The 12,397-nt window shown below is 37.3% G+C and overlaps 1 protein-coding gene across 7 annotated transcripts in view; it reads right to left on the bottom strand.

The window, feature by feature from the left end:
* LOC129768073 (zinc finger CCCH domain-containing protein 13-like) overlaps nucleotides 1–12,397 on the bottom strand; it is a 176,573-nt gene that overhangs the window by 109,576 nt on the left and 54,600 nt on the right. For 6 of the 7 annotated variants that reach the window (XM_055769483.1, XM_055769487.1, XM_055769484.1 and 3 more), the window contains exon 2: nucleotides 5,225–5,442. The gene's annotated coding sequence lies outside the window, so the exon portion shown is untranslated. Of the gene's footprint in view, nucleotides 1–5,224; nucleotides 5,443–5,518; nucleotides 5,543–12,397 lie in introns of those variants that run through there. The other variant, XM_055769485.1, reaches the window with a different exon arrangement.

Here is a 12,397-nt window from a genome sequence, read left to right as displayed (position 1 = left end):
GCTTTACAAATAATTAACCAATAAGGATTAAAATCACCTAGAAGAGCCTTGTAATTTTTCTTATTTTTTCATGTCTTGGAAAGACTTCGGCATCCGGAATGACAGATTCGAATTACGTTTTAGAAACCAATAAGCTAGGTTCTTCCAGCCATCTGAGTTGATTTATTGAACGAATGCTTCAGTCCTTATTTTTCCGTCAGTTCTAAAGCCAATTTACTGAACTCCGTCACGGATTTCCATAGAATCTTCTCTCTAGGTCGAGGAGATTTCGATACTTACAACCTGGGTCATGCAGACTTAATGAAATATATTTTTCAAGTGCATTTTGATTGAAAAAAGTGTCTTGCAGCTTTTTTCCTCATGCTGTCAAACGTTTTTGCCATAAAAAGCGCAAACGTTTTCATGACTCGAGCTTCGTTTATCTACCTTTTGTGACAATTGAAATAAATAAATGGAAAATTTGGGTAATTCGCATTTTTTGTTGTTTTAAGAAAAGAAAAAAATTCAAATAATATAATTCTAGTGTTCAGAATAATAACATCCTAATATTCGACGAGAAGTAAAATTGAATTACAATTAAGTTTAAGGAAATTTAGAAGTCTCCAAGTGCTCCCGTGGTCGAGTAGTTAGCGAAACACCTAACATGCCGGGGGTTCGGGTTTGATTCCCGTTCTGGTCGAGGGAATTTTTCGTTGAAGAAATTCCCTCCGACTAGCACTGTGGTTATGCGTATTCTAGAGCTTGCTAATCAGAATGCATTCAAGGCGTGTTATTTGGTATACAAATCTCAACTAAGTACAACTTCCTTTTCACTGTATATAATCGAGTCAAAAAAAAAATGCATCGTTTTTCGTTTTTTATGCATATATTTTTCGTTTATTGAATATAAAAAAAAACAATTTAATTTTTGATTCATTCCCTTATAGTCAAAAAAAACACCTTTCTCATACGAAAAACATACTTTTTTCCAGAAACTCTCTGGAAGTGATAGACGATCATATTTGATGAAAATTCCTTCTACCCATATGCTCGAATTTCAACAATGACAAAATTATAGATTTTTTTTTTGAACTCTGTTGCCTCAAAGTGGCTTAACATTAAAAAGTACGCTACGACGATTCTGTTGTCATTTGAAAGATTAAAAAATTACTACAAGATATAGTAGTGGCATATCTAAATTAGTGGATTTAAATAACATTTTGGATTTGAAAAACTTAAAAGTTAGCAATCTTTAATGTGTTGTTATTATTTTTGTCCCAAAAATTCATATTAAACTCGATTGTTTCCATCAATCAAATTAAAGCTTTCTAATCACAATCACAATTTGCTCTTTAACACCCAACTTCTATCTTTTTTTCGCTGTAATATCGATATAAACAATTCCTGGTGAAAATTCAAAGAAAATCTTCAAATATCACGATTTTTACCCTACTGTCCTTATAATAGCCACTAAAATGTCACCTTAACGTTAAAAGGCTACATTTTTCTTGAAATAAGTCATATTTCAGTTATTAAAAAAATCAAAATATATATAATCGAGTCAAAAATTGTATACAATCGTATCATATATAATCGAATCCGACCTGTACTAATAGAAAATACTACGTGTAATACTACGTTGAGACGGCTAAGTTCCTCTAGGAACGTTGGTGCCATTTAAAAAGAAGAGAATGTGTTCACGGGGGACTCTCCCTTAACAGTTTCTTTCATCCGCTGGTTCGACCAAAGCTTCCGGTTGCTTATGCTAGTAGACAATTGTGAAGAAAAGGGGATAATCAAACTGTTTTTAAAACACCATCTTCGTCTTTCCGTTCGGTGGAGTGATTTTTAATATCAATATTTCTGGAGTAAAAGTAAGAAAAATTACCGTTGATTCGATCGTGATAGTAAAACACTCGCGTAACGAAAAACACACAAAAAATACTTGTTAAGGTGAAGGTGGAAGCTAGCCACAAATGGCTGCCACAATGGCGCTCATTTCTTTCATCTCCGTCCCTCACCCCTCGCCCGAAAATCAATAATTGCGCGAAACTATGTGAAGAAAATGATCGTTTTCGCACACCTCCCATGAAGTAATATCAACCAAAATCTAACCGATTACTCACAAGATATTAAATTTTCATCTGCTGTCGCACTGTATAGTGAAAAACGTCGGAAAACTCAAGCAAGTGCTCTGAAAGTTAAATTTTCATTTTTCAATCTTCGGCAATGGTTTTGTTTGCATTGGTGAAAGCATCGTTATTTTTTCGACACTGATGCCAGACAACATCATCGAAACAGCTATCAAAACCACTCAATAAAATGTTATTCCTGAGTCATAGCCTTTCATGTCATGAAAATCAATAGAATAAAATAGTGTTGATATCAATACAATCATTATTTTTACGTTTAATGGGTCTATAATGTAAGTTTTAGCAACTTTAATATTGGGTAAGAAAATTGTATTGCAGAGCTCGGAACACTGCCACGGCTGCCTATGCTTTCAAAAACAATAAACGGAAAAGTATTACATTCAATCAAAATGTCTCAGCCAACGAAGAGAAGGGTTAAGGTTCTCCAACGTGAATATGTGAAAAGAATACGACCAACGAAGGAAAATATTGAGGAATTATCAGCATCGAGTTACTATGCGGTAGAACTTGTTAATATCAAAAGAGCCCTAATTCGCATGTGTTATAAATTTGCACATGTTACGCTCGCGTATAATCAGAATTTTACTTCATATGCAAAAATACCCCTTCTATATATTTATGTTTGCAATTGGCATGGTTCATCGGAACATATCGTTCATACATTTAACTTCAGTATTGAATTGTTATTTTTTTTTCAAATGTATTCAAAAACTCGTGTCAATGAAGCGCCACACAGTCTGATAAGTGAATTGATCTATTTACATGTGCTTTGCTCTTCTCTCACAAACACTATTACCCCATTTTTACACGTGGTTTTACCTATACTACTACAATGGCTAGCTTCCACCTTCACCTTAACAATAAGAAACTTATTTTATGCAGACGTTCATCTTATCCACCCGTCCGTCTTTCCCCTACTTGAAAATTCGATTTTTTTTCATTCAAAAATGGTGATATCTAAAACCGGACAAACCATGATCATTTTTCGGACAAACCATGGCCAATTTCTCTTTAAAGAAAATTAAAAAGTAGATAGGCCTGAGCCTAGAGGCACACACGGGAACTTGACGTAGGACTGTAATTGTTGGAAAAGTTGCATTTGGATTAAATTCTTGTAATTGTTCAAAGCCCGTAAATTCTACTTTTTTAATACTCCAAATGATGACCCTGGAAAATGTGAACTTGTATTCTTCAAACTGTTTGTAAGCGTTGAAGTGGTAGAAGAATCCAGAAACATTATTATTGCTGTATGTACTCAATAATCAATCATTGAAAACAAACGAGAATAAAATCTTTATCGACGTAGAACCCCTCAAAACAGCCTATCTTCGAAACTTTGAAAATAATAGAATATAACCGTCCTCCAAGGGCATCTCCTATTAGGGCGTCGTGCACAAATTACGTAACGCAATGAGGGGGGGGGGGGGTCGAGGTTGCGTTACTTTCTGTGTATTAGAGATAGGAAATTGCATTACGTAGGGGAGAGGAGTCCAAAATCCGGATTTTTAGCGTTACGTAATTTGTGTACGACGCCTTAATGATTCTGTCAAGTGACGAATGCCTGAAACCATACCATGCAAGTTCGAATTATATGCAATAATGTTTCATAACGCCCGTACTGTATGCAATACAGTTGCTTGAAATTGCGAGCGATGAGTAAAATCGATGAAACATACATATTTTGATTGTTAAATTGATTACTTGTATTACTACAATCACTGTAAGTGCTTTAAGAAAAAAAAAGCTGGATAAATTTCTCGTCTGATGTTAATCACTGTACCATCTTCCGCAATAACTATGTTGCGTAATATGCGTTTGAAATCTATTAATATTTTGTTACATGCCTCTTTTCCAATTTCGTAGAGTCGGCTCAAAAAAAACCGCTGAACGTATCAATATGAAACATTCACAGATGTTTAGGGAATACACTAGGCCAAAAATTTGCCTGCAAACATTAGAACTTAGTTCGACAAAGACAAAGAGGTAATTTTTCATGCAAACTGAAATATCTCTGTGTGGGAAGGTCCTACAGGAACGTTCTTGGAACCAAATATAAGCTGGTTAATAAGGTTGATTGGATTTGCTGTTGAGTTGGTTAGCAAAAAATTGTGTTAATCCAGAATATTCTTGAAAAAACAAAGGAAAATCGATTTTCCATTTCTTCCCGATGTTGTGGCCCACTACACATACACACACAATGATAAAAATATGTACGTAAAATATTCAAATACCTGAAAGTTGTAGCTTCAAAATGATGCACATCACATCGATATGCGTTGATTTTTCACGAAGTTACAACATGTCAAAATTCCGACTTCGCACTCTGTTCCTCTAATTTTTTTGTCGAGTGTAGTTTTCTCGATGGGGAATACTTTGAAATATTATATACTGTATAATACTGAAACTGTCTTCAGCATCTTTTTTACTTTCAGAACTATACTATCAGCATATGTAACTTTGTTCTCCTTTGACAAGAGTGTGTTGAAACATCTACATTTGAATGTGCACAAATCCGATTTAAGAAAGAAACGAAAATGACACAAATATCATCGCATTTCGCTACACAATAAAGCGCCGAGCAATATGTCACTGATAGTGGGTTGATTTTCGGCTCAAAGTCACATCTGTGTCCTGAATCCTCGCCACCTCATCTGATTTATTACATAATAGATAACTTCTTTCTTCTTTCCAAAAATTGTGGCAAAATAAAGAGAACCGTGTTATGACGACATTAGAGCTATTCGAACGGCTTCAATGATAAAATCGTTATAATCAACGTTAATAAAATAAGCATATATTAAAATAACTTGTTCAAAAGTTCCTTTTCACTACCAGTTTCTGAACTGACACAAAGTGTAGTCTAACTATCATAGCTATCATAGCTATCAAAGCCCGGAGCCTGGAATCTGTTTGTTGTAATGAGAAAATAACGTTGTTCTGTTTGATGAAGCTTTAAAGCATATTCCGGTATATTCAATTTCTAAATTCGTTCAAATAATCCAATGTGTTTTGATTCGATTTGATTTGATGATGTCAGAACAGATTAATTGTATTGCCATCATTGGTCGCAAAAAATTCTTTTCGTGACTTACCGTTTCTACTCTAATGTGGCGACAGTAACCAAAACAGTTCTGAATAGTCACCAATCTGTAGACGCGATTCGGACCTCTCCTGTATCGATGTGTCAAAATCCAGAACCCAAGCGTTACTCGTATTTTTTTTTTTCGAAACTAAAATTGATTTACTATTCACACCTCACTGGAGCGGACGAATGGATTAACACGGTAAGATCGTTCGATGAGAATAGCAGCTAACAGCAGCACACAATAACGAAAAAAATAAAACAAATTACAAATCAAAACCAAAGGGATCACAAATTTATGCACTTATTAAACACACTGTGGCGAACTGAACCGTTGAAACAGCGAAAACTAAGAAAAAGAGAAAAATGCGGGAATCGAACCAATCACGACCACTCTTTTGCGAAACATTCGCGCACTGACTTGGTCGGTTGATTTTCTTCAATTGAAACAACTTGCGCTCTGTTACTTCACTGCATATGATTTATTTTCTTCTTCTGTTTTCCTCCAGCGCATTTTTTTTCTCGTCGAACTTCGTTTGCTTACACCTCCCCTCCCCCGCGCGATCGAGAGTATTTTTCTTTGCTACAACAGCTCTCAGCGGCAACGAGGCGATCAATTTAATTTCCGTCGAAATCCACAATCCACCAAACGTTCACGCGGTCAGACGGGCAGCAGCGGGAAGTAACGGCTGTAACTCTGCAAAGAGAAAGAAAGGAAAAGAAGATGCTTTTAAAACCGTGGATTGGTAGAGATACATAATGCATAAAACTGCAGCAACAACAACAAAAACAACAACTCGTCGACGGTAATGAAGGCTACGTGACTGAAATGCAGTTGATGGATCAGGGATGGCCTGAGTTTCGATCACTGAAAGCAACCTGTTTTCTTCTAAATTGGTAACCATTGTATTTGCGAGGTATAATAATTTTGAGAATAAATTTGGAATTTATAAAAAATAATAAGAATAATAAGAAAATAATTTTGAAATTTATAAAAATGCATCATATTTCCTGTTAAATATTATACGACTCGGAATAATTACGGGATCAAATAATCGACCGCGATTAATGTTTAGGCCACCCCTGATGTTCAGGGGTTAAAATCATTAGAAATCGAATACAATGTTTATGTATAGATATTACACTCTTTTCATTCATTCATCAGAATCATTCATTTGGAATAGGATTATCTTTGACTCTTTAGTTTTCTCTTTTTTCATTTATTACTCTACATCGTAAACAATGTAATGGGGATTATAACGGGTCTTTTATAAGGATCATTAAGGAGGAAAAAAACCTCTATGACGGGAAGCATCATGTATTTCCTACTGGATTCAATAGTTTTGTTCGACATACCATTTACACTGAGAGGCAAGCACAATTCTTCATTTTCTAAATTTGTGTCATTTATTCTATCAGATTTGCTTAAAGAAGTGTAAAAAAGTGCCCACTTCGAAAATCGATGTATTTTCGATAAGTTTCCATCGGGACACACCTCGAATTTTAAGTTTCGACATTTTGACATGTTTTGGAGCAAACTACTCGACCTGGCTTTCGTACACGTTATCGCATTTGATTCAGTTAAAAAAAGAGGAACCCAGTGATTTCCGAAAATTAGTGGTACAGGGAAATTTCGATATAACGTACCCTCGTTATAGCGTACCCTCGATATAACGTCACTCGATATAACGTATATTTTACCTCGATATAACGTACACATTTTCAAAGTCCAAAGGAATATTTTTTTGATTATAGTTTTTCTGAAAGAACAATAAATTATCTGTATTTTGATACTAAAGCTTCATTTGTAATTCAATCAATCCCGAAGTACAACTGTTTTGTGATTCCAGCTTCTAAATGAATCAAATTTTAATTTACAGTACGAAGGGAAACATCATGAGAAAGATTAGCTTCGTCTTCTAGTTGAATTTTCTCATTAACCTTACTCAAACAGCAACACAATAAAGTAATATAAGCTACGTTTTTGAGTTCTTTATTATGCTTCGATATAACGTACAATTCGATACAACGTACAATGTTGAAAGTAAAATGTACGTTATATCGAAGTTATCCTGTATGCTAAACGGGGAATTGCACCAGGTTATCTCTAGTAACAACAGTATCAGCAAGTCAGTGGTTGGGAAAATTCTCCTGAAACTGAAAACTGTCCGCGAGATTCTTTCAGCTATCAGTTTCCGGTCGAACTGTTCATCGCAGTCTCTTTGCACAGGTATTGAATAGCAAAGTTACCAGGAAGCGCCCATTTATCAGCAAGGAAAACAAAGCCAAACGGCTTAAGTTGGCTAAGGAACATGCTGACAAGCCCTTAGAGTTCTGAAGAACGGAGCTTTGGGTGAACGTTCGAAATTCGAGCTGTTTAATCGAAAGCAGCGAGTTCGTGTGGGACGCAGATCGGGCGAGGAGCTCCGGGAGTGGGGTTTCAGGAGAGTGGGGTTGAGCGAGAAGCCTCATGGAATTCGAAGAGATGCTGATGGCGGTTTCCTGTATCAATATCTTGCTGAAAAATCTGGTGGTTTAACTGTTCATATTCCTGGTAGAAAAGTTCATATTCTAGCAGGACGACGATCCGAATCATACTATCAAGAATCTTTTCGGGTCAAACCGCTGGAGAGGCCTACAGGAAGCACGGACATCAACCTCTTCGAGAATTGGTGGACGATTCGCGAAAGTTTTTTTCAGTGTTTTTGATGCGTAATGACAACACTAAACTATCGAAACAAGTGCTATCAATTAAAAGAGCGGAATGCACAGCACCCAAATAACCTTTATTGAATTGGTATATTTTGTACGAATAAGACAAAGATAAAAGTTTGAAATAATTTTGGCTATAGGAGTCGATGGTATAGATTCATTCTGAAAAAGGGGTCTCTTGCCCAAAATAGTTTAAGAATCCCTGGTTTAGAGCACTAAAGTAAACTAAAGAAAAGTAGAAGCTGGGTTATTCAAGTCGGCATTGGAAGATATCAATCATATCTTCAGCTCATTGAATTTCTATGCATACCGGTTGATGATTAGGCAACATGTTGATAACCATTTCCTGCGACAACGTCGATTGATTGACCACAATGTGTTAAACGTTACCTTCTGTTAAATGTTACATTTGAGTGAATGTAACATTCGGATAATTGTTACATTTGGTTAAACGTTACATACAGCTGAACGTTTCATTCGATCAAATGTTCAATGGGGCGAGTGAATGTTACATTCAGGTAAATGATCCATTCGGGTAAAAGGTATTCGTCCTAATCACCTGTGTGAACTTCCAATACATTACACATGTTTTACTACAATGCACAATGGTCCAGGAGATGCATTTAAGTGGAAATTAACATTTAGAGCTACACAGTTATTCTCTAGACAAAAACTGTCTTCGACAAAGTTGTTACATATGTTACATAGTTTTGAAAATCACATATTATATAGAATGAAATCTGTTCTTTCAAATCCCGCCAACAAACATTTTTTATGTTTGCCCCAGAATGAATGACAAACAAATGAAAAGAGCATGTTTTTTGGGAAGAAATATAAATAACTTTGAGTGAAGTTGAGACATTGACAAGTTCTGCATCAAAAAATGTTTGTATTAGTAAGCTCTAAAGTCTTTCGAAGACAGTTTGCATGTAAAATTTGAAATATAAAAGTTAGAGCAGAAAATTGTAAGGGGTTGTATCTATGACACGACTGCATATTTTCGACGTAGAACTACGCAATTATATTATGCAATTCAATTGTTTACAACTTCGAATATTATTTTATAATGCATCGAATTTTTTGTAATAGATTATGTTCTTCTTTACAAATAAATTTGATGAGCGTCCTTTTACGTTTGATATGATACCGAGGACTACCAAAATATGTGAACGGAAGAATTGTCAAACGATCATTGTATTTTACATTTCCCTCTGAAATTATTGCACATCTCATGTTTACGTAGTTCTCGAACCGCGAAAGTTCATTCACCTCTAGTATCTGAAATGACGATTTACCCAGGCTTCTCAGTTGAATAGTACGTTTCAGGTAAACATATTTCGGTTTGCACAACGACAAGCGAATACAAAAGTATGCAACACCAAAAAATACCCCCGTCATGCATGTACTTGCAAAGCGGATTCCCCCAGGCACATCAATTTTGAAGTACGTGTTAGGGAAACACAGCTCAGTGGGAACAAAAATACCCTCGACTTGCATGCATATTTGCAGAGCGGATTTCTACAGGTACATCGATTTTGAAGTCTGTGTAGGGGAAACCGCCAATCGTGCCAATCAAACTTGGCAGTTAGGGCGTTTAAATAACGCTTGACATTTTACAGTTATTCAATTGTTCATCTTATGAAAAATAATATTTTCTCAATTGTGATAGACGCGTAGATTTCCTATCAATTGATGCAAACATCTTTCTGATCTGTTAAAATTTTTTCGAGTTATAAGCATTCGAAATACGGGTAGCGTTAGCACACAATCGGCAGAACAAATGTATGGGAAAAAAGGAAGTTCTTCCAGTTTTCATGAATTTAAACCGTTTAGAGATTAGCGAATTGTAATGTATAGCATATAAAAAAATCTTAGATAATATCCGATTCGATTGGTATACAAATCATGAGAATTGTTTCACAGTGGAAATAGTTATTAACGTTAACTTTATTTCATAAAAATGTGTGTGTGTGTGTGTGTGTGTGTGTTTTTTTTTTTTTTTTTTTTTTTTTATAGAGGTGAGGAACGCTCTTCCAGCCTTATCTGGGAAGGGATAACCCAGACGTCGAGTGGGGATCGCACCCACAAAAACCAAGCCCTCTACTCGTAGCCTCATTCCCCCCGGGACCACATCTAGGCGACTACTTCAGGGGGCGGCTGTGCTCATGCACTTCACGAGTTTTCAACGCTAACTAGCGTTGATCCTTCCCTTTTTCTCTATACATCTCATTTACGTTTCCGTTGTACTCCGCCACGCACATCCGCAGCACAGGCTTCCTTTTACCCGTCGAGACGTGTACCGATTAGGAATTGCCCTCCAACTTGACGCGCAACCCGTCACAGTCACCCTCGCGGGGTTTCTCACCTGTCGAGACGTGAACCGATTAGGAAGCGCCCTCCATCTTGACGCGCGCCCCGTCACAGCCACCCTCGCAGGATTTCTCTTCCCAACGGAGCGCCGATTAGGCAGTGCCCTCCAACATAACGCGCACTCCGTCACAGCAACTCTCGTGGGGGTACCCACCGATTTGATGATGCTCTCCTAGGCTCTCGCTCCGCCGAAACGACCCTCGCAATGTTCCTCTCTCAATCCACCAACAGGCATTGCCAGCATTTTCTTGACCCTGCTCTCCAGATTCCGCTTATCCGTCGAGACGTGTACCGATTAGGAATTGCCCTCCAGCTTGACGCGCAACCCGTCACAGTCACCCTCGCGGGGTTTCTCACCTGTCGAGACGTGAACCGATTAGGAAGCGCCCTCCAACTTGACGCGCGCCCCGTCACAGCCACCCTCGCAGGATTTCTCTTCCCAACGGAGCGCCGATTAGGCAGTGCCCTCCAACATAACGCGCACTCCGTCACAACGACTCTCGTGGGGTACTACACTTTGCAACAGCCCTCGCATTTGTTCCTCTTCTATGGTCAGGGGTTATTACTACGCTGGTCGGCCCTCCACTTCCGCTGTAGCTCGGACATGATGTGTATGATTACACTGTTCACAGCGTTCCAGGTGCCCTCGTCGCGACACATTTTCTCTACTATGTTCCCGGCATGAAGGGCAGGCAGCCCCTCGCGTCTTGCGGTGAACCTGGGACACACAAATACCACGTGTTCTGGTGTTTCCTCCACATCTTCACACTCCGGACAGAGTGGCGACGTTGCGTGCCCGAACCGGTGCAAATATTGCCTGAAGCAGCCATGTCCAGACAGGAACTGTGTCAGATGAAAATTCACCTCCCCGTGCTTCCTGTTCAGCCAGGTCGATAGTACCGGTATGAGCCCATACGTCCACCTGCCTTTCTCCGCCGTGTCCCATTCCTGCTGCCACTTCAAGAGTGATTCTACTCTCGCTGTTTTCCGGATACCCCTGATTTCCTTTCGTCTGTGTGTGTGTGTGTGTGTGTGTGTGTGTGTGTGTGTTTTCTGATTTGGCACCCTTCCTGAAAGACCTAGTTCTACGTCAAAAAACAGTTTTTTTCGTGGTGACCCTAACGTAACTAAGAAAAAAGGCGCTATATTGGTTATTTTAAGAGATAGAAAAAAAAACTTTGTTCTACAAAGATGTCTCAAATAACTGGGACTACAACATTGTCGAACTATGTTTACTTCTATTTATGAAGATAAGAAAGTAAGATTTTTTATATCATCGACAATTTTGGTCAGCCTATTTTTGGTAACATGAAAATGAGCGCTCTATCATATATAACAACAGTTTTTGTCTAGAGAATAACCGTCAAGCTCTAAATGCTAATTTCCACTTAAATGCATCTCCTGCAGAATTACCAGCAGAATTTTGCTAAAGCAATGTTCAAAAATTTTACTCATGAATTGAATACAAAAAATAATACGGATTACCTGAATGAAAATGGGATGGAATTATTTTTTAAATCAAATAATTGTGGCAACCTTCGTTGGACACACAGGTGTAGAGAAGAAAATGTTATATCTGTAAAAATATTTGTTGACATATTATGAAGAAGTGCAATCCAAAATTTCTCTCAGATGCGCTAGAGAGAGAGAGAGAGAGAGAGAGAGAGAGAGAGAGAGAGAGAGAGAAATTGCCATGAAGGTATGTTCTAGTTTACATAGTCAACTTGATCAAGCTGTTTTCTAAGAGGTTATATAATTGTAGTTGCTATTTTTTTTAAATTTGACTAATGATAATTAAGGGTTTGCTGTTACTGAGTCACATGCGTTAAAAAATTAGGAATAGATGTTTGTATCAAACTAATCAAAACTTGTAAAATGAAAGCCCTATTTAACCCATTAATTTTGATAATTTATCTTTCATGTCATTGGAAACCACCCATATGGGAATGTTTTTGCAGTAAATGACAGCTTAATATATTACCTACCATTTATCATCAATTTGATTCAATTTTGTACATATAAATATATTTGATAATAAATTCGGTTCAAAAAATATGTACGGAAGGTATTTTCAATGTCTATAACAATAAAATATAGAAAT

Source organism: Toxorhynchites rutilus, chromosome 2 (genome assembly GCF_029784135.1).
Source record: "Toxorhynchites rutilus septentrionalis strain SRP chromosome 2, ASM2978413v1, whole genome shotgun sequence".
In the NCBI taxonomy this organism is placed as follows: Eukaryota; Metazoa; Arthropoda; class Insecta; order Diptera; family Culicidae; genus Toxorhynchites; species Toxorhynchites rutilus.
The sequence above is the reverse complement of the archived record's forward strand: the minus strand, read 5'-3'. Positions and strand labels throughout refer to the sequence as shown.